Source organism: Monodon monoceros, unplaced genomic scaffold, assembly GCF_005190385.1.
Source record: "Monodon monoceros isolate NGI ecotype Baffin Bay Population unplaced genomic scaffold, NGI_Narwhal_1 Super_Scaffold_15, whole genome shotgun sequence".
NCBI classification, from domain to species: Eukaryota; Metazoa; Chordata; class Mammalia; order Artiodactyla; family Monodontidae; genus Monodon; species Monodon monoceros.
Window position 1 is genome coordinate 58334662 of NW_021703771.1, and position 21849 is coordinate 58356510.

The window sequence follows — 21849 nt, forward strand, 5'->3', positions numbered from 1 at the left end:
TAGAAAACTGGTTGTCAGGGGTTGGGTGGTGGGGGAAATAGGGAGAGGTTGGTGAAAGGATACAAACTTTCAGCTACAAGACAGAGTCTGAGAATCTAATGTATAACATGGTGACTATAATTGATAACACTTTTTGTATAACTGAAATTTGCTGAGAGAGTCGAACTTAAATATTTTCACTAAAAAAAAGATAAGTGAGGTGATAGGTGTGTTAATTAACTAGATTAAGGGGGTATCCTATCATGATGTATATGCATATCAAACCACCACATTGTGCACTTTAAATATCTTATAATTTTATACATCAATTATACCTTAATAGAGCTGAAATTTTAAAAAATGTACTCATCAATATTGCTTGTTTGTTGGCAGAATTGAGTTTTTAAATATTTCACTGACCCCTTTATTGGTACTTGGCTTCTATTATTTGATCTTCCCTAAAAATTAAAATCACTTGTCAAAATCCTTTTATAACCTGTCATATCTTAATGCTATGTCTTAACCAAATGATATTTAAATTTGTCTGAAAGGAAATTTTGTCTTCCCACTGGAACGTTACTCAATATCCTGCCCACCAGAAGTCAGTGCTGCTTTTGGAAACACTTTTAGTATTGTTTCCCTTCTCATCATTCAAAGACCACAGTCTGTAGTTTAAAGATCTTCATAATTTTAACATCTTGGGGGTGACTTAAATCCAGGAAACTGTATGGCCACAGCCAAATGGATAAACAAGGAGTATACCAAAGGTATACTTATTGGAAAGACTATTTCCCCCAACTTTTCACATACAGCTAAGAAGTGAAATGAGTAGAAAAGTGAAGGGTAACCTGTAAGTCTGAAATAGCACTTTTCCAGGTGCAAGAGAGGATGTAAAATTGCTGACATTGGTTTTAAAAAGTTTAAATTGTAAAGAAAAAGGAAATAGTACCTAGGATGGTGGTTTTTATCTGAAACTAAGATCAATGCTCATCATTTCCAAGTATAAAGTAAGTGGGGGCTTTAGGAATTGCTCTAATTTTAATAAAATACAATTTTCTAATTTTTGTCCACTCTTTACTGGTTCATGCCTCTGCAGTTATGTTGATTTGGAAAGTCTATATTTGTGAAAGAAATCGTTTAAACACTTTTCTTTTAACTTGGTAATGTGATTATTAGCAGTGAGGTCCATTTGTTTATCCACTGGACTACTATAATACTAATTAGAAAGGTCAGTGTATTTTTCAGATCACCATGTACCTTAATACACTGAACCTTCTAACATGTCTAATTGTACTTGTCATACTGCGACGTCTCACATTATAGGAGGCTATGGTGGAGGGATTTCATTTCTTGACTTAAAATCTAGAAGAGTTATTGTCCGGATTTTAAATGATCTTTGCCTACTTTGACAAAGGAAATGGACCAAAGATTTCATTCTTTCTATTCTTCCTTATTAAGTAGAAATTGGAAAGGTAGACGGAGTTTCAAGTGTGGTTTGGGCCACTTCAAAACCCTGCCTTGACATTTTGAACATTTCTAACTATTCTGCTCTTTGAACTGCCTTAGCACTTTTTAAAAACAATTGGGTCAAGACAGATACTTTTTTAAGTTCTACTCTTTAGACTTAGACTTTGTAGATACATCAGTTAACATCATGAGTACTGTGAATAACTATGCTCTGTGCAGTTAATCAAATTCCCACTTTATCTGTGGATTTTGGTGGCAGATGACACAGGACTGATGAGTGATTAACTAGCCAAGAGAAAGGTAGGGTCACAGGAAACACCCCAAATGCCAAGAAGTTGAAATGAGTCCCCCTCAATAAAAATTCTTTGAAGAATATATTTAAATTAGAAAAAATATATTCAGTCATGTGAATGCTTCTTACAGGGGCAGAGTGAGTTTACATAAGCATTTTATTTATTGTTTTAATTTTTATTGAAGTATAGTTGATTTACAATGTTGTGTTAGTTTCAGGTGTACAGCAAAGTGATTCATATATATATATATGTGTGTGTGTGTATATATATATATATACATATATATATTCTTTTCTAGATTCTTTTCCATTATAGGTTATTACAAGATATTGAGTATAGTTCCCTGTGCTACACAGTAGGCCCTTGATGGTTACCTATTTTATATATATTTGTGTGTATATTTTAATCCCAAGCTCCTAATTTATCCCTCCCCCCTTTTCCCCTTTGGTAACCATAAGTTTGTTTTCTGTCTGTGATTTTATTTCTGTTTTGTAAATAAGTTCATTTGTATCATTTTTTTAGATTCCACATATAAGTGATACCATATATTTATCTTTCTCTGTCTGACTTACATCACTTAGTGTGATAATCTCTAGTTCTATCCATGTTGCTGCAAATGGCATTATTTCATTCTTTGTTATGGCTGAGTAATATTCCGTTATGTATATATACCACATCTTCTTTATCCATTCATCTGTCAGTGGACACTTAGGTTGCTTCTTAGGTTGCTTCTATGCCTTGGCTATTGTAAGTAGTGCTGCTGTGAACATTGGGGTGCATGTATCTTTTCAAATTAGAGTTTTCTCTGAATATATACCCAAGAGTGGGATCACTGGATCATATGGTACTATATTTTTAGGTTTTTAAAAAACCTCCATTCTGTTCTCCATAGTTGCTGCACCAATTTATATTCCCACGAACAGTGTAGGAGGGTTCCTTTCTCTCCACACCCTTTCCAGCATTTAGTATTTATAGGCATTTTGATGATAGCCATTCTGACTGGTGTAAAGTATACCTCACTGTAGTTTGATTTGCATTTCTCTGATAATTAGCAATGTTGAGAATCTTTTCATGTGCCTTTTTGCCGTCTGTGTGTCTTCTTTGGAGAAGTGTCTACTTACGTTTTCTGTCCATTTTTTGATTGGGTTGTTTGGTTTTTTTGATATTGAGCTATATGAGCTCTTTGTATATTTTTGAAATTAATCTCTTGTCCTTAGGATTGTTTGCAAATGTTTTCTTCCATTCTGTAGGTTATCTTTCTGCTTTGTTTATGGTTTCCTTTGCTGTGCCGAAGTTTTTACGTTTAATTAGGTCCCATTTGTTTTTCTTCATTGTTATTTCCATTACTCTAGGAGACAGATCCAAAAAACTATTGCTGCAGTTTATGTCAGAGTGTTCTGCCTATGTTTTCCTCTAGAAGTTTTATATTATCCAGTCCCACATTTAGGTCTTTAATCCATTTTGCATTTGTTTTTGTTTATGACATTAAAGAATGTTCTAATTTCATTCTTCTACATGTAACTGTCCAGTTTTCCCAGCACCACTTGTTGAAGAGACTGTCCTTTCTCCATTGTATATTCTTGCCTGCTTTGTTGTAGATTAATTGACCATAAGTGCATACATTTATTTCTGGGCTTTCTATCTTGTTCCATTGATCTATATGTTTGTTTTTGTGCCAGTACCATACTGTTTTGATGACTGTAGCTTTGTAGTATTAGTCTGAAGTCAGGGAGCCTGATTCCTCCAGCTCCATTCTTTGTCAAGATTTCTTTGGCTATTTGGGGTCTTCTGTGTTTTAATACAAATTGTAAAATTTTTTGTTCTAGTTCTGTGAAAAATGCCATTGGTAGTTTGATAGGGATTGCATTGAATCTGTAGATTGCCTTGGGTAGTATGGTCATTTTCACAATATTGATTCTCCCAATCCAAGAACATGGTATATATTTCCATCTGTTTGTGTTGTCTTCAATTTCTTTCATCAATTACATAAGCATTTTAATAGCCCCTTGGGTATCTGCTAAACTTTGGTAAGAAGGAGAATTAACATGGACTCTCTTGTATTGAAAGGGGACAGGGAAGGGCTTTTTTTGAAGTAAAAGCAATTTAGAAGATTCAATTTAAAAACAACTTTATTTAGACACTTTATGAAGTCCACGTGAAAATTTTGAATGCCTATAATAAAGTCTTTGTGTGTATGTGTCATCAGGATTTGATGGACACAGTCAGTGTCTGAACTAGCAAAGAAAGGTAGTCAACTATTTTTGGAGTGTCTCATGACCCCAACATTCCTCTACTACCTTTATGTTTCCCTGATTTGGGACAGGTTGATGTTTCTTAGATCAGGAGTCAACTAAAAACTCTAAGAACAATTGTTCCAACCACTTTCCTAGTTTTGATTTCAAGAAAAATGTCATTGGTTACACTTGTTAAAAAGTAAACTGAGGCACATTACAACTTTTCAAGAGTTTATCTGAGCATACATTAATTCAAATCAAGCAGCACCAAGCCAGAAGTTGTTAGGAGAACCCCACCGAAAGGAGCAAGAGGCAAGGAGCAAGGAGATGCTGAACTAAAGCTGAGACATGATTTGACTGGTGATAGCTTAAGCAGTTGCCTTATTTGGGAACACCTAGTTGACTGTTTGTGATTGGTTGTTACTAAGTTTCATTTTCTTGGATTCCAGTGCATTGACGTTGGCTTAGGTTTGGGTTCACTTATGTAGGCTGCCGAGGCATTGGAGACACCTCAGTCTAATGGCCTCCTTTTTTAAATACTTATAGACACAAGCTCTTTTTTAGCATCATTAGAACTATGATTTGCACTATAAATATGGACCAGACTAGAATTCAAAACTATGTAGCATATTGTTCAAAAGTAAACATCATATAACATCATTATTGTGTGTCCAGATATTTCTGTATACCATATGCTCAGAACAAAGTTTATTTATTCTAAGAATCTTCAAAAGATCCAGAATTATTAAAACTGTGTATTCATAAAAGCATATAGCATCTAACTTCCCAATTATAGACCTAGGGATTTAGGTCAAGAAAAGAATTGCAGCCATAAAAACCTGGAAATCACTGTCACGTGCAGTTGAACGTGAGATGTGGTGATCTTGGAAAAAGGCACGTTATCCATGTTTAAAAGACATGGAAACCCTTTAGAACTGTATTTCGTCACCATAATCAAAAGACATAAGTTTTCATCATGTGCTTTCTCCTTATCTTGTAGCAGGAATGAGAAATATTTCTAGGTTCAGAAATCAAAAACTCAAAATCCCCGTTACAATTATGACAGTTTACTGATAACTGAAACAGAAAATTTTGCAATTGTAACTGTCTTCACACATTTTTTTCTTACATGCATCATTGATTGGTTTTTATTCAAAGAAAAAATATAACTGTTTATATAACAATATAGAATATTTCTCAGATTCACTTCTTAGAATGGGAGAAAAAATACAAGTCTATTTACTGAAACTTTGTTCCTGAGATTTCTTTTTTATTGATTCAATGGACTCAACTTGGTGTCTTCTGTAATATGTTTCTAGTCCCTTCATGCTGTTGGCTTTCTAGATGTCCTTCTGAACAGGTCTTTACATGAACTATATTTGTTCCTGGAGAATGCAGCATGACCACACAAATTTGTTCAAAATAATGAACATTCCTTTAAAGGCCAACTGAAGGAGAAAGGTTTTGCTCAGCACATTTTTATCACTGATGTAACTTTCTCTCTCTCTCTCTCTCTCTCTCTCTCTCTCTCTCTCTCTCTCTCTTTTTCTCTCTCACTCTCTCTCTCTTACTTTTTCTTTTCTCACATGAAGCATCACATCTTTCCTTAGGATGAGAAACTCACAGACTAAGAATGTAAGGCTTTCTACGTGTCTGGAGGAGCTTTTGTCATTTAAAATAAAATAGCTCTTACCAAGCAAAACAACCTTCCTGAGTATTTCATTCCTGGGACTGTTTGCATTCTTTCCCAGTGAGCTGGAGTGATAGGCACCAGAACCTATTTATAACAGGCAAGAAGAGCTATTAAACTATTTGGGCTGGGTTAAGAATAAAAGCTGCAAGTGATTGGTTGGAATTTTGACATGCCTCTTTCCAGCAAGCATCCGTTGCCCTTTTGGGGAAGATGTGGCTGTATGTCAGGTTTGTGAGAACCCAACTCAGGAACAGCATGCAATGTGAAAATGGAAACAGTTGGATTGAAACCATACATGGTGAAGTCAGAAAGATGCTCTTTCTTGAGCTGTTACTGAAATATGCTGGGGATATTTCAGTGTTTGAAGAATAAATAGAACTTGAGGTACTCTGGAGGATAATGTAAAAGTATGTGAGAGGTCTCTGTGAAATTTCCCAGGCAGCATCTCTCAGCCAATTATATTTTAGCTTTCACTCTGACTTTAGAAAACATTATTCCAGTGCAGTAACGTCTGAGCCCTTTGTGAGTGGACACAGACTGCCTTGCTTCTTTAAAGACATGAGACAGGTTTCTACCTAACACTGTGTTCCTCAGGATTAAAGCACAGAAGCAAAACCGAAAGAAACGAAACCACAGCTAAAACCCCAAACGAGCACAAGAAGACATTGTAAATTATCAATACTTGACAACTAGTGAGAAACTACTTGGGATCATAGAATGTTTGACCTGTGCAGGACACTAAAAACCCATAGTCCAAGCTCTTCTTTAGATGAAGAAAACAAGACACAAAAAAATTAAAATAACCTGATAACCTAACCATTTATAACAGAACTGGAATCACTTCTCATGGCTTCCTGTCTCCCAGTCCAAGGGTGCCCTTCATTGGGAAATGCAAATTAAGAGCAAAAATTACAATGGAAAGCATGTCTACAATGTGTTGGAGCATTGCTAGACTTACACTTGTTGAGTCCGTGGCCCCTGGGCTGTGTAGCAGCCATAAATAAGCCACAGCATTTTGGTATTACAAGTACTAAGGCTTATCTGGTTTGGTTACTCCCAAGGAGAATAAAATAGCTGGGTATTTTTAGGAACATATAGCCATTCAAACTAAAGGGTGGGATGGTGCTGGTACTGTGAAAAATAGACAAAGACAAAGGTTTAGACAGTTAAGGAAGATGACTGGTCAGAGACAGTCTTCTCTGCATTTTTTTAGCTCTATTTATGAAGCACTGAGATGTTCTCTTTGAATTATGTAAGCATTTAATACTACGAGAATTGGTCTGTTTAATATAACCAGCCTTCCTAAAATCTTGTTTCCTAGCCAAAGTGTATTGATATATGAGAAATATACTTCTTCCTCTCTATGAGAGTGTTTATTTAAATTGATATTTTGAACTCTCCTGCAGACACAGACTTATGTCTGTGAGAATCTCAGCATCCCAGAAGCACATCCATCTGGAGGGTGGTGCTTGTTACTGGTATCTCATTTTTGTACTGGGGTACAACAACAGAGAGGAACTTTTCTTCTAACTCAACAATGCTAAGACATCAGACTTACACTAGAAAGCAGTTATTGAATTTAGATCAGGTTGTGTTATGAATTTGAGACTTAACTCTGAAAGTCTTTCCTAAGCTTTTCTTTTCAGTACCTTAATGGAGGAAATATTTTGAGAATGAAGGAGAAAGGAAAATCTAGATCAACCTTTTGGTTACTATGGGTTTTTATCTTAGCAGATTTTTGAGCAGATCAAGTGAAATAATTCACATAGAAATTTAAAATATTATTATAGACTTTAAACATTAACTTGAGGAAGTTTATTTTAACTGATAATGTTAAAATATAGAGAGGGATAAAATATATTAAGAAATTATAATAATGGCACATATGTTACATTAGCCACTGACCTGAGTATGTGCATTGATGATTTCACATCATCTTCTCAACCCTATGAGAGTAACTATTATTTATGTTTTTAAATGTGAAAATTAAGGCCCAAAAAAGTCATGCAGCTAGTAAATGGCACAGTCACAGATATTTATGACTCCAGAATATATGCTTCTGACCACTAGGTTCTACTACCTGAAATAAAACTGCTACTTTTCATGGTATCACAAAAAAAAGAAAAAAACCTTAGAAGATAACTTTGTAACTCTACTGGTCATGTACTAATTTTATCTGGTTCTGATTGGTTTTGTTTGGTTAAGTCTTTTTTTATGAAAGATCTTAGAACATTTAAATTATCCTGTTTCTTATGAAGAGAGATCAGAACAAAGCAGGCTGTCAGCAACTGGCAAGAATCAGTGATTCATGTGAGAGACTATTATCTTTGTTGATAATAGATAGTGCTGTGCTAAGAGCCCAGTGACAGGAATCTGCCATATCCCGGCTGTGAGATTTATGTAAACACTATTACTGAAATACATTGTCTACAAGTCCTTTCTACCTCTAAAATTCTATGATTCTCTTACAGAACCTTCCTTTGGAAGATCTTGCATTGTTTATTTAAAAGGCATATGTAGTTGAAACCACAGGAAAAAATAGTGGTATCAATATAGAATTAAACTCACACTTAAGAGTTCCATATTCCATTGAAACGTTTCTCAGAAAAGCAATAGCATCAAATTGAGAGTAAAATGACCAAAGTAAAAATATAGTAATGTGTATCATGAGGCAATCTGATAATTACCAGGGTGGTATAAGAAGCAACTTATTTACCTAATGGAGAAAGTGTGGTGTGATTTTTGGGGGATAGTTTTTGAGCATCTCTCCTCCACAGTCATTTCCAATGGCAGCTTTAGTGCCAGGCTGATGCCCTGGAAATTGTTCAGCATATAGTCACTCTGAAGGTGTTTTGCCTCGAGAGTTACATCATTTCAAACTTAAACCCAATTTTTCTGACTCTACAGTCTGCAACTTCTTTTCACTTTTCTATCATTCTCCTTCTCATTTTATAAATATAGATAGAGTAGAAGGGCATACCTTACTTATCCCTGGTCACCTACCCACTGGCAAAACTGAAATCAGAACGTAGGGGCACACATTTCTATTAAATATGCTATGATAAAAAGACACCTTTTACTTTGAAATGTTTTATTTTAACACAATAAGGACTTGTGTAGAAATGACACTTGAAACTTATCCTACATTTCTGGTTTCAATTACTGCATCAGCCAATTGCATATATATGGGCTTGTGAACATTGAGTTTGCCCAGCCCTCTTTTTGCCCTTATTCATAAGAGAATTTGAGGTTATAAATAGATCATCACTAGAAAATAAGAGGGTCAGTAGGATCAATTTGTAAATGAAGAATACCATATTTTATTTATTTCTTTACACACAGAAACACAAAGTAAAGCACGGAAACACACATAAAATTTTTTCTCAAAACACCTAGATATTTCATACATCTTTAGACCTCAGTCTGCTAAGAACATTTTAAGCCCTCTCATGCTAAAGTTAAAAACCAATTGGGTTAGGAAATTCCTGATTCTTTTAGCAAAATGAGAATCTTGTGACTGAGCCAAGAAGGTAGTTTTTCTAGTACTAATGCCATGTGCAGTTTTGCTGTTGGTGTCACATTGCATCTCAGGGGATCTCTCCCCTTCACCCAGCAGCAATATCTTAATGAAGCAAGCTTGTTCTTACAAAGAAAACTCAGAGTAGGTTTGCAAATAATGATAATGTTACGTGCATATTGTACTGGATTTAACTCACCAAGAATTCCACACACATTTCATTTTTAGGATGGGAAATTTCTATTTAGTCTATGGCTTTGTATGTGACTGTAATCCAGTTCCTTATTCAGAAGCTGACGATGGCTTATTTTTCTATCTCGATTATTTTCTTGGGAGTTTTGGCAATCCTGTTTAGGCTCCTGCTGTTGGCAGGTGGGTCTCATTAGCATCCAAATGATACAGAATTGAGATGCTTCATAAATGACTGCCCAAGGAGGTTTGAGACATCTTTGTAGATTTTTTTTTTTTTGTAAGAGATTCCTGCCACATTTCCCTCTAGCCTTTTTAAAAATATGAATTTCTTTTCATCTATGAGACTAATTTTGCCCATAGTATATGAATATTACTCAAGGAAGAATTCTTTTGTGTATGAAAATAGTGAAACTGGAAAAAACACAAACGTACCTTTATTACAGGAGCCAGTTTCAGACAAACTCTTTTATCCCTTATTCCCTATACCACATAATAAAAGTTTCATAATATCCAAGTGTGAAGACTTGTTGCTATGGACTGAATGCATGTCTCCAACCTTTACATCTATTATGTTGAAACTCTAACTCCCAGTGTGATGGTATTTGGAAATGGGGTTTGGGGAAGATAATTAGGTTTAGATGAGGTCACAAAGATGGGGCTCTCATGATGGAATTAGTGCCCTTATCAGGAGAGGCACCAGAGCACACTCTCTCTCTCTCTTTTACTCCTGCTCCCCTGCCATATGAGGATAGAGAGAGAAGAAGACAGCTATCCATAAGCCATAAAGGGAGCTCTCATCAGAAACCAAACCTTGCTGGACATTGATCTTGCAGCCTCCCGAACTATGAGAAAATGTATTCCTGTTGTTTAAGCCACCCAGTCTATAGTATTTTATCATGGTAGCCCACTAAGATACTTGTCATATGGCAATTATCACTATACATATGATTGGCCACTGAACTGCATAAAATATCAAGAGGTTTTATTTGTAGGATAATTTACCGTATTTTGTCCCCCCCCCCGCAAACTTTCAGGTTTCTCTAAACAGCCTAAGAGACTCCTTTCTAAGTCTAAAAATTTGTAGATTTTCTTGGATTTCTTATGTGGACAGCAATGCCATTTACAAATAACGAAACTTTTGTTTTGATCTCTGTGATCTAAGCCATTTTATTTAATTTTTTGTGGTATTGAATTGTCTAGCATCCCCAGTGTATCACTGAACAAAAGAGATAATGTAGGATATCCTTGTATGATACTTGCAGGACAGTTTTGATAGAAAACCTTTATCTGGTTAAGGATGTTCCTCTTCTATTCCTATTTGCTAAATTTTTGTTTTTCTACATGAATGAGTATTGAATTAGCTTTCATTACTTATTGGGAATATAATTTGTTAATTATCCTTTAAGGGGTGGATTACATTGCAATGCATTCTGAGATAGATTTAGGAGTAGATTTTTCTGTGAGGGGCATATAGTAGCTTTAATAAGGTAGATGTTTCTTTCTTTCTTATGTGAGTCTAGTTAGGCAGTACAGGACTGAAAAATAGTGCCAGGGTATCATGGATCCAGATTTCTTCTAGTTTCTTCCTGTGCTTTGTGTGGTCTTCATTCCTTATGGTCAAGGATGGCCTCTTTAATAACAGCTTTTTCAGCTGCATTCTGGCCAGTTGGAAGGACTATGAGGAGGAAGAAGAGAGGCCTACATTTCATAAGAACAAACCTTTCTCTCTTTTTTTTCTTTAAATAAATTTACTTATTTTTTTGACTGTGCTGGGTCTTCATTGCTGCACGTGGGCTTTCTCTAGTTGTGGCGAGCGGGGGCTACTCTTCATTGCGGTGCATGGGCTTCTCGTTATGGTGGCTTCTCTTGTTGTGGGGCACAGGCTCAGTAGTTGTGGCTCACGGGCTCAGTAGTTGTGGCTCGCAGGCTCTAGAGCACAGGCTCAGTAGTGTGGCACACGGGCTTAGTTGCTCCGTGGCATGTGGGATCTTCCTGGACCAGGGATAGAACCCATGTCCCCTGCATTGGCAGGTGGATTCTTAACCACTGTGCCACCAGGAAAATCCCCCTTTCTCTTATAAGACTCCAGTGTCCAGAACTTACTCACATGTGCACTCTTAACTATAAGAGGGGCACACTTTACCAATTTCTTATATTTAATATTTCCTGTATTATACTTTATTTTGACATATTCTATCATTTATTATCTAGCTTTGTGAGTCAAATGTTTAACTCATTTGTACTTAATCTTTCTAGTTTCTTTATCTTTCTAAAATTATTGAGGGCTATAAATAAATGTGCCTTGAAAATTTCTTAGAGGGCTTCCCTGTATAGAAGACTGGAAACAACTCCTCAGATAGGAACAGATAGTTCTTCAAAAACAGCAGAGTAGAGGCAGAGCTGTTAATCTAACAAGAGAGGGTCTCAGTTATTACTGAAGTCAGTCATCTTGATGAAAGTAGAAAAAGGGTTTTGGACACGGAGTTCTGTAGCTACTGGGATTTCAGAAGGAGGCTTATTCCCTTGAGGACCCCAAATAGCTCCAACAATGCCTCCTTCTGTGTTGCAAGGGTCTGCTCCTGTCTAGGGTTTTGGTTTTTCAGAGTAGAGTAGACCTAGTGAAAGGGTCATGATCTGGGCAGGCTGAAGCACAAATGATCATGTGGGCTTAAAAGCCAATATTCTGATTCCTTGTTCTTTTTAGTTTGGCAGGTAGAGATGCCTCTTGCAGTCATGAAACTTTTCCTCAAGTGACAATGGCTTGAGAAATCATGAGAACACTAATAACTAATGCACTGTACCCAGTGGTATTAAGCAGTTTTTACCTTCCGGATGGATTAAGGAAAGCTTTTTAGAGAAAGTGACCATTTAATTGGTCTATAGAGGATGAATAGAGCTCACTAGACATAAGATGAGTACAAAGAATTTCCAGATAAATGAAAGAGAAACACTAACGGCATGAAGATATTGAAATGCATGATAAATTGTAGGAATGATATCAGTTGTCATGCTTAATTAGTATTTAGGGTGCACAGGCATGTAGGGATAGTTATAAAACACTGATGTTTAGAGATGAAATTGATAAATTTCTTTGGAATAAGATCTTAAGAAATTTTGTCTACCAAAGAAGGCAATTTGTTTATCATTGATGGGGAACCACCAGAGGTTATTAAAGAAGAGAAAAGAATAATGAGAATCGGGACTTTTTTATTTTTCTATTTTTTCCCATGTATTGTGTTTTAGGATAACACTGGTGATTACCATGGGAAAAGACTACATAAGAAGGGCAAGTGTGAGAGTTTCAGCCATCATGAATGGCTTGATTAGATTAAGCCAGAGAAGGCTGTTGTCAGGGGGCTCTGAAAGTGTTCTTTTCATTGATGTGAGTCTTGAATATGAATGAAGATAAGAAGTATGTAATATCAGGCCAAATGAATAACACAGTAGGGTTTTGAGTGTGAGAAGGTGGCTGGGAGCAGCATTTAGACTTGAAGTCAGTTCAGAGTAGAGTTTGAGAACATAGCCAAGGATTAAGGTTCTAATTTCAGATGGATGAAAAAAGAAACCAGCAAGACCAGAATCAGGACACAGCCTGGGAATTATGTCTCTCAATCTGGATTGAGAGGGCAGGTTCACACAACAGCTCTACTGGCTTATAACTGTAGCTCCTAGGCTGCCAACATTTCTCCCTTGCTTTTAGTCCAGCTTTTGTGGTGTGGTTATACAGTACAAGAAAGTGTGGGAAGCTCTTTTGAGAAGACCTCACATTAAAACAAGGTGTTTTTACTCCAGCTGGACCATATTGGGGCACCTGGTCATTGCAGCGTTGAGGAAGAATATCAGAAGGATATCACATGTTAAACCTGGGAGTTGGCCATAAATGTAGGGAAGAGTCAGAGACAAAGAGACATACAGGGGGAGAAGCTTGGACGCAGATGACCAGCAGCCAGACTTGCTATAGAAGTGAAAGTATCAAAGATGACCCAACCAAGACTGCATTGGTGAGATGCTTCCAGTGGCCAGTGAGAATATGGGCAGGGGGAGATTAGGTCTATATGAAGTTAGAATTATATGTGAAGACACTTAGAAATCAAATAAAATGCAGAGCATATTTGGGAAGGGAAATAAAGTAGGAGTCAATGATTTTTAAACTACTTATGATTGAAATTTAAAATGTTGAAATAAACATTCTAAAGGATATTAATACAACAATGTCATTTTAACTCAAAGAATGTTTAGTTTTAAATATTTGTACAGGAATGTCAAATGCTTCCTGAATGCTTATGAAAAGGAAGAAGTTCCTTTCCAGCACACCACATCACATCTGAGCCCTGATAGTAGCTTAAAAACAAATAAGACAAAAAACAGAACTACCCCCATCACTACTACCATTTCTTAAAAAACACAGAGCCACCTTTTATGGTGCATTCCAATTTAGTTAATATCTTTCTTGCCTTTAATACACATACCTCCAACCTAATTCAAGCATGTCAGTCATTTAACCTAGCATCCAAATAAAAGATTGGAGCTGGAAAGTGATTATGAAGTAGAAAAAGAAAAAAAAAAAATCCTGGCAAAGTCAAGCACTTCTTAAGAATATTAGAGAAGTGAGCTCATTGAATGACAGAATAAGTAATGGTAGAGTGATAAGCTCAGAAAGCTACATAGGACTGAAGTTGTTTAGACTCCAAGTTTATCAAAGTATTGAATTGATTTTTTTGTACAGGTTAAAAGCTATCTCAAGAAAAAGCCCCAATTATTTCACTACATTGGAATTTTAGTTTATCTGTTATGATTTGCCAGGGATAGACCACCAGTTTCCTTGTTATAATGCTCTTTACCCCAATCAGGAGAATTGGGGAATTGGGAAGAAGCAGAGATGGGAAGAAGTACGTACTGTCTCATTTCAATAAGAAGTCCAAACAGCAAGCAACTCTCTTTCTACAAAGGCACAACCTAAAATAGTTCTGAATTTTTGCCATGTCACAGTTGGGACCCTATTGTAGTTCAGCTTAAATTGGGTGTCCCTCCAAATCCTGGGGAAATTCAGATATCATTATCCTTCCGATCATTATCCAATCAATATCCTGTAATTTTGGCATCTGAAAATAAATATACTATGTGGAGTAGAAGAGAATAAAGACAAATTTGATATAAGGCCAACCATTTTTTCTGTATTATAGGATTGCCATGTAACATTTTCAAACATGGACAGATTGAAAGATCCTATTAACAATTATACCAGGACAACAGGAGTAAGGAGGAACTGTCCTGGAGAGATGGGATGTATAGTTAGGTTAGCCATAGAGAATCGCATTTCCAAGTCTAATATATTATTTCTTTAGTTTTTATATATCTTTTTTTTTAACATTTTTATTGGAGTATAATTGCTTTACGATGGTGTGTTAGTTTCTGCTTTATAACAAAGTGAATCAGCTATACATATACATATGTCCCCATATCTCTTCCCTCTTGTGTCTCCCTCCCTCCCACCCTCCCTATCCCATGCCTATAGGTGGTCACAAAGCACCGAGCTGATCTCCCTGTGCTATGCGGCTGCTTCCCACTAGCTATCGATTTTACATTTGGTAGTGTGTATATGTCCGTGCCACTCTCTCACTTTGTCCCAGCTTGCCCTTCCCCCTCCCCGTATCCTCAAGTCCATTCTCTAGTAGGTTTGCATCGTTCTTCCTGTCCTGCCCCTAGGTTCTTCATAACCATTTTTTTTTTTTTTAGATTCCATATATATGTGTTAGCATATGGTATTTGTTTTTCTCTTTCTGACTCACTTCACTCTGTATGACAGACTCTAGGTTCATCCACCTCACTACAAATGACCCAATTTTGTTCCTTTTTATGGCTGAGTAATATTCCATCATATATATGTGCCACATCTTCTTTATCCACTCATCTGTTGATGGACACTTAGGTTGCTTCCATGTCCGGGCTATTGTAAATAGAGCTGCAATGAACATTGTGGTACATGACTCTTTTTGAATTCGGGGTTTCTCAGGGTATATGCCCAGTAGTGGGATTGCTGGGTCATATGGTAGATCAATTTTTAGTTTTTTAAGGAACCTCCATACTGTTTTCCATAGTGGCTGTATCAATTTACATTCCCACCAACAGTGTAAGAGGGTTCCCTTTGCTCCAAACCCTCTCCAGGATTTATTGTTTGTAGATTTTTTTGATGACGGCCATTCTGACCAGTGTGAGGTGATACCTCATTGTAGTTTTGATTTTCATTTCTCTGATGATTAGTGATGTTGAGCATCCTTTCATGTGTTTGTTGGCAATCTGTGTATCTTCTTTGGAGAAATGTCTTTTTAGGTCTTTTGCCCATTTTTGGATTGGGTTGTTTGTTTTTTTGATATTGAGCTGCATGAGCTGCTTGTATATTTTGGAGATTAATCCTTTGTCAGTTGCTTCATTTGCAAATATTTTCTCCCATTCTGAGGGTTGTCTTTTCATCTTGTTTGTTTTCCTTTGCTGTACAAAAGCTTTTAAGTTTCATTAGGTCCCATTTGTTTATTTTTATTTCTATTTCTCTAGGAGGTGGGTCCAAAAGGATCTAGCTGTGATTTTTGTCATAGAGTGTTCTGCCTATGTTTTCCTCTAAGAGTTGTTTGTTTTTTTGTTTTTTTTTGCGGTACGCAGACCACTCACTGCTGCGGCCTCTCCCATTGCGGAGCACAGCCTCCAGACGTGAAGGCCCAGCGGCCGCGGTTCATGGGCCCAGCCGCTCCGCGGCACGTGGGATCCTCCCGGACCAGGGCACGAACCCACATCCCCTGCATCGGCAGGTGGACTCTCAACCACTGCGCCACCAGGGAAGCTCTCCTCTAAGAGTTTTATAGTGTCTGGCCTTACATTTAGGTCTTTAACCCATTTTGAGTTTATTTTTGTGTATGGTGTTAGGGAGTGTTCTAAGTTCATTCTTTTACACGTAGCTGTCCAGTTTTCCCACCACCACTTACTGAAGAGGCTGTCTTTTCTCCATTGTATATTCTCTCGCATTCCTGTACACTAATGATGAAAAATCTGAAAGAAAAATTAAGGAAACACTCCCATTTACCATTGCAACAAAAAAGAATAAAATACCTAGGAATAAACCTCCCTAAGGAGACAAAAGACCTATATGCAGAAAACTATAAGACACTGATGAAAGAAATTAAAGACGATACAAACAGATGGAGAGATATACCATGTTCTTGGATTGGAAGAATCAACATTGTGAAAATGACTATACTACCCAAAGCAATCTACAGATTCAATGCAATCCCTATCAAACTACCAATGGCATGTTTCACAGAATTAGAACAGAAAATTGCACAATTTGTAAGGAAACACAAAAGACCCTGAATAGCCAAAGCGATCTTGAGAAAGAAAAACGGAACTGGAGGAATCAGGCTCCCTGACTTCAGACTATACTACAAAGCTACAGTAATCCAGACAGTATGATACTGGCACAGAAACAGAAATATAGATCAATGGAACAGGATAGAAAGCCCAGAGATAAACCCATACACAAATGGTCAGTTTTTATATATCTTAATAGCTAAATATAACTTAGATGTATATCATATTTACAAAGTGTAAGCTTTTGTTCTTCAACACTGTATATCTTTGTGAGAATATTTGGTTGCACAAGCCCTGTACCTTTCATCTTATCAGTAATAAAACTCATGATCCGAAAAAAAAAAAATTAAAGTAAATAATTGTGAAATAAGTAACCTAAAGACGTCTAAGAGATCACACATGTACAGATTTTAACTGTATAAAGTAAGTTTAATTAGTCATAGGAGAAAGTGGCCTACAAGGAACTAAGTGGTTCATAAAGGATAAACAGTCTAATCTATTCATAAATAACAGATTAAACTTTAAGTCAAAAACCATCATAGAAAATAGAAATGAATTATGGTGAGTTTTATTCATATCTTTAAATATATTTTAATTAAACCGACTTAAGCTTTAAATTCTTCAATGATAACTCAAGTATGAGTTCCTCATTCAAAAACTAAAGAAAGTCATTTAGCATCACAAGAGGAAGAAGGAAAATATATAATTTGGATTCACCAACAACTGGAACCAAAAGCCATATTTAAACAAATATAAACATTGTTCCCTGGGCCACTTTTTTCCCCCAATATTGAAACTGTTCTGCAGTGCCAATGTTGTCTTTCTTAATCTTGTCACTAATATACTGCTGCATCCTTTTCATAATATTCTTGGTATTTGGAAGAGTGTGAACACAGAGCCCATTAATTGTAAGTCTCCCCCTTGGGAAAGGGTAGTACAGGCCAGCTCTCTGCTTTCCTAAAGCAGAGACTATTTCCTCTAAATAGTCTCCCCTCTGGGTTTCTCCTTCTACTCCTCTCCCTGTAGGATGACCCCTCCATCTCTTCACCATTCTGACCCCCTCCTATTTCTTTTTATAGATTTCTTTTTATAAATAGAGTCCTATTTTCCTATTTCTTTCCATCTTTTCTTTGGGACTAATCAATCAAGCATTTATTATATGTAGTTTTCCCAAAATGGAGCAGTATTTTGCAATACTGCAAAAAACAATGAATTTTGTTTCTTCACTAGATACATTTTTGTCGAGAACTCACCATGTTCCAGGTGCAGAAATTAGCAGTGAATAAAAGAGACAGAAATCCCTGCCCTCCTGACTCTTATAGGATAAAACAAAGCCATTCTTTTAGGTTCATCAAAGGGTGAAATATATACAAAACAACTGTTTCTAGTACTAAGATTAGGCACCTTTAAGTCATTCCCTGGCATTCATTTCATAGGATATATTATATTTATATTGCATATATATGTAAATGCATAGCAAAGTTTGGGAATAACAATAAAATAGGTTCATTTTGTGTGTATGCATTTCTATGTGTCTGTATGTTGTATGTATGTGTGTAGTCATCGTACACAGTAATTTGCTTTTGGCACTTAATAGATCATGGGTTTTTGTGTTTGTTTTCATCATCATACAAAATATATTTCCATATCAGCACATATAAGTTTATCTCATCCTTTTATTGACTCCTTAGGGACCTTGTCTCTATTTATAGAACAAATTTTCACTGTTTCAAACAATGCTGCACTAATCTTGCACATGTCTTTTGTACAGATGTGAGTATTCCTATGGGATAGATTCCCAACTGCTAAGTCAAAAGAGACGGTTACATTATATACAGAAAAATACCACCTACTATAGGGTGTACTTCAGCATCCTGAGAAAACCCAACTCAGAGGAAAAGTATGGGGTATAGAGAAAATTGTTCTGATTTATTCAGGATATGGCTGTATTGCCATTTATCAGAAGCAGAAGTCTGTGTTATCTCCTTAACAATGGAGAATAAATGTATAGAACACAAGAAATGATTGTGTACATCTGGGGGATGGGATAAGAGAGGATGAAGAGACTGGGACAGGGGAACTTTTACTTTTACTTTCTGTACTACTTGTATAGTTTATAACAGGTAGGTATTCATTTCATATAAAAGTAAGTAAATTTTCAAAAACCACGTACAAAAAAACCCAATATTTTCTCTATATTCTCTCAGTGAAAATCATATGGCTTCATTCATCTAAGAGAAATGACAGGGACCGGTTGTTTTGGGGGTTTTCTGTTTCTTGTTTTAAGTAACGTTTAATTAAAGAGCTGCTTGTAAAGACTTTAGGGTAATAGGAAAGAGTCTGTCCAAGTAATCAGCTTTTTAAACAGACAAATATGAAAAATAAATTTAAATTGCCTCTGAACCCCAATTCTAGTTTTCCCAGCTTAGTTTATAGGTCCTGATCTGACAATTAACACCACATAATTTGACATAATTTCCGTGTGTGTGTGTTGCCAGGGTGTGGCGAGGGGGGAAGGGGGAGAGAGAGGGAGATTTCACAAAGGCTTTAAAGAAGCACTTTTTAAGGAAAATATATTATTTTGGTCTTTCTCATTATATCGATTGACTGTAGATTATATTTCTAGGATATCCACTGCTGTGTTACTGTATTTGTTGGGTGGTTAGAAGATACTAAGAAGTAAATCATTTTACTTCAATGAGAAAGATCAGGTGAGGCTATCAAAATCCAGGATTGGTACCAAACTAAATTGCCCCACCCAGTGTATTATATCCCAGACATCACTAATTGTACATCTCAGCCAGACCTGCCCTGCTCAGAATGCAGCCTGCCTTCACCTTCACCCCACACCCCTACCACCCCACATTCTCACTAGATATCACCCCTCTGGGAACAGCTGATTTTCTAAATTCTCTGAGCAGGGTACACAATGAGGTGTAAATGGCCTATTTACCTCTTCTAAGGAAAAATCAGTCTTTAAAAACGACTGCCCCCCCCCACCAACCCGAGGGCGGGGGCAGGGGTCGGGGGTAGGGGGTGGAAACTGCTATATGACAAGACAGTGCCTGAATTAAGAAGAATGGAGGTGAGGATTTCAGTCAGCATTGCTTGTTCTTGGGAGGGGTGGCATTATTCTCTCCAAGGCCTACTGTTTTCATACTTAACACTGCCATTTCTAATTCTCCTATTTTCCCTTGTTTAACTTACAGCGCCTTTAGGAAAACAGACTGCCATTTTGATCACGTTGATGTTATTCAGGGCTGTTTTGAGGGCCTTGTTATCTTACTTTTGGCTGCCCTGCATGTATAATATATCAAACAAATTAAAATCCACCCGTCTCCCACATTAAATATAATTTATACTGCAGTTATAAGAGTAGAGTTGAAGTTGACTAGTTGATGTAATGTTACTTTTTTTGGTAGACATTTAATTATTTATTAATTTCCACTTTGCAGCTTTCATTTTGCAGTTTGGAACCAATACTTTTTTTTCCCCAGGTTTCAATTATTTTCGTAGACCTTTAAAAATCTTACAGTACATTGGCACTGGGCTCTAATGAGTAATGGATGAAATGTCCTTGATGATGTCAATTTAATAGATGAGTGTATTTTAAAACTTGTTTCTATAAATAGACCCATTTAGAATATTTTGCCTTTTTAATAAATATGTGGGTCTTTTTTACAACAAACTACCTTCTTGAATTTTTCTGTATCTTCTAATTATCTAATTTTTGAGAAATTCAAGTACTTTTCTTTACAGATGATTCTCTTCACTTTCATATTTTGATATTTAAGTTCTAAAGTTACTGTCCTTTTATTTTAAGGCGATTTCTGTAATTTGCTATTCAATGCCCATTCTCTGAAACCATGATGTCCAGAGTTGTCCCTTTCAAAAATTAGGGCTCTGCCTTTCTTTTTCTAAAAAGATACTGGCTGATGTCTGAATGATGGCACCTCCAACCCCTTGACTGTAGTAGCTCCTACAGACACTGTGTGTGTGCAAGCTTCCCCTACATATTTCTGCAGACAATAATACTTACTAACATCTAAATCGCAGTGCACCATGCTGCCCCATTTTGGAAAACGATGCATGGAATGTGACTGCGGGGTGCTCTGAAAAGAAATCCAAAATCAGGATGCAAACTAGTCCTTTTCAAAACATTGGGCACCCTCAAGTCAGAGTTTAGAATTTCTCATGTCCTTCAAAGTTGGGGAGCATTTTAGTAGAGTCTGCACACTGTTCTTAGGTTGCTTGAGAAACTTCTTCCCTGTGGATTCTTGGTAAACCTCCATCTCTCAACTTACAGAGACAAAAATGAAGTGCTTTTCCTTCTCTGCTCTGTCTCATGTTCTACTTGATGTCATCCGGGTGAAATGCACTTCCATATTGTTTCATTCAGTGGAAAATATAGGCCTCATACCAGTCTAGTTGTTTTGCAAGGAGAGAACATTTTCTGTGTCAAAGAGGGTGACACTTAGTAAAATCGGTAAAGTTTCAGTACCTGCATCAGGAAAACACATATTTATATCATTAAACCTAAAGCTTGCTTTCTGATACAATGTTTTGTGGCCTCACTAAATTATTGCAATGCATTTCAGGATGGCTCAAAATGGCATGAAGAACATATTAAAGAAAACTTTCTTTTCTGTTTCTTAGAGTCCTGAAGGCAAACAAAAATTGTACTTTTATTCTCATCCACGTTGCCTTTTTCAAGATTTCAATTTTATACCTTTGATGTTTTCAGATGTCTATAGAGTCAGAGTCCTCTTATGTGGAAAACCTGAACACAGTACTGCAGTACAAAGTCTTGTTCATACTGTCCACCCTTAGAGGATGCCATGGAATTCACAGCGACAAGAATGTTTTGGAATGCTAGCAAAGGAGCAAAAACAGTGTGTCCTCTACACACATTTAGAAAACTAGAGGTACAGAGGACATGGCGTACTTCTTATTAAAGGCTTTGAAAAACACCACACCTCAGTAAACATTCCTCAGGAGCTGAGGAAACACTCCGGTCAATGACTTACCTCAGATCCCTCAAATCTGGTTTGTGTGAAGCAGACAATAGTACAGACACAATGCCAGACTTGGAAGAGGGATAGCCAAGGGCACGCA

At 36.6% G+C, this 21849-nt stretch overlaps 1 long non-coding RNA gene across 4 annotated transcripts in view; it reads left to right on the plus strand.

Annotated features, from left to right (window-relative positions):
• LOC114895939 overlaps positions 1-21849 on the plus strand; it is a 187223-nt gene that overhangs the window by 125893 nt on the left and 39481 nt on the right. The window lies entirely within an intron of this gene.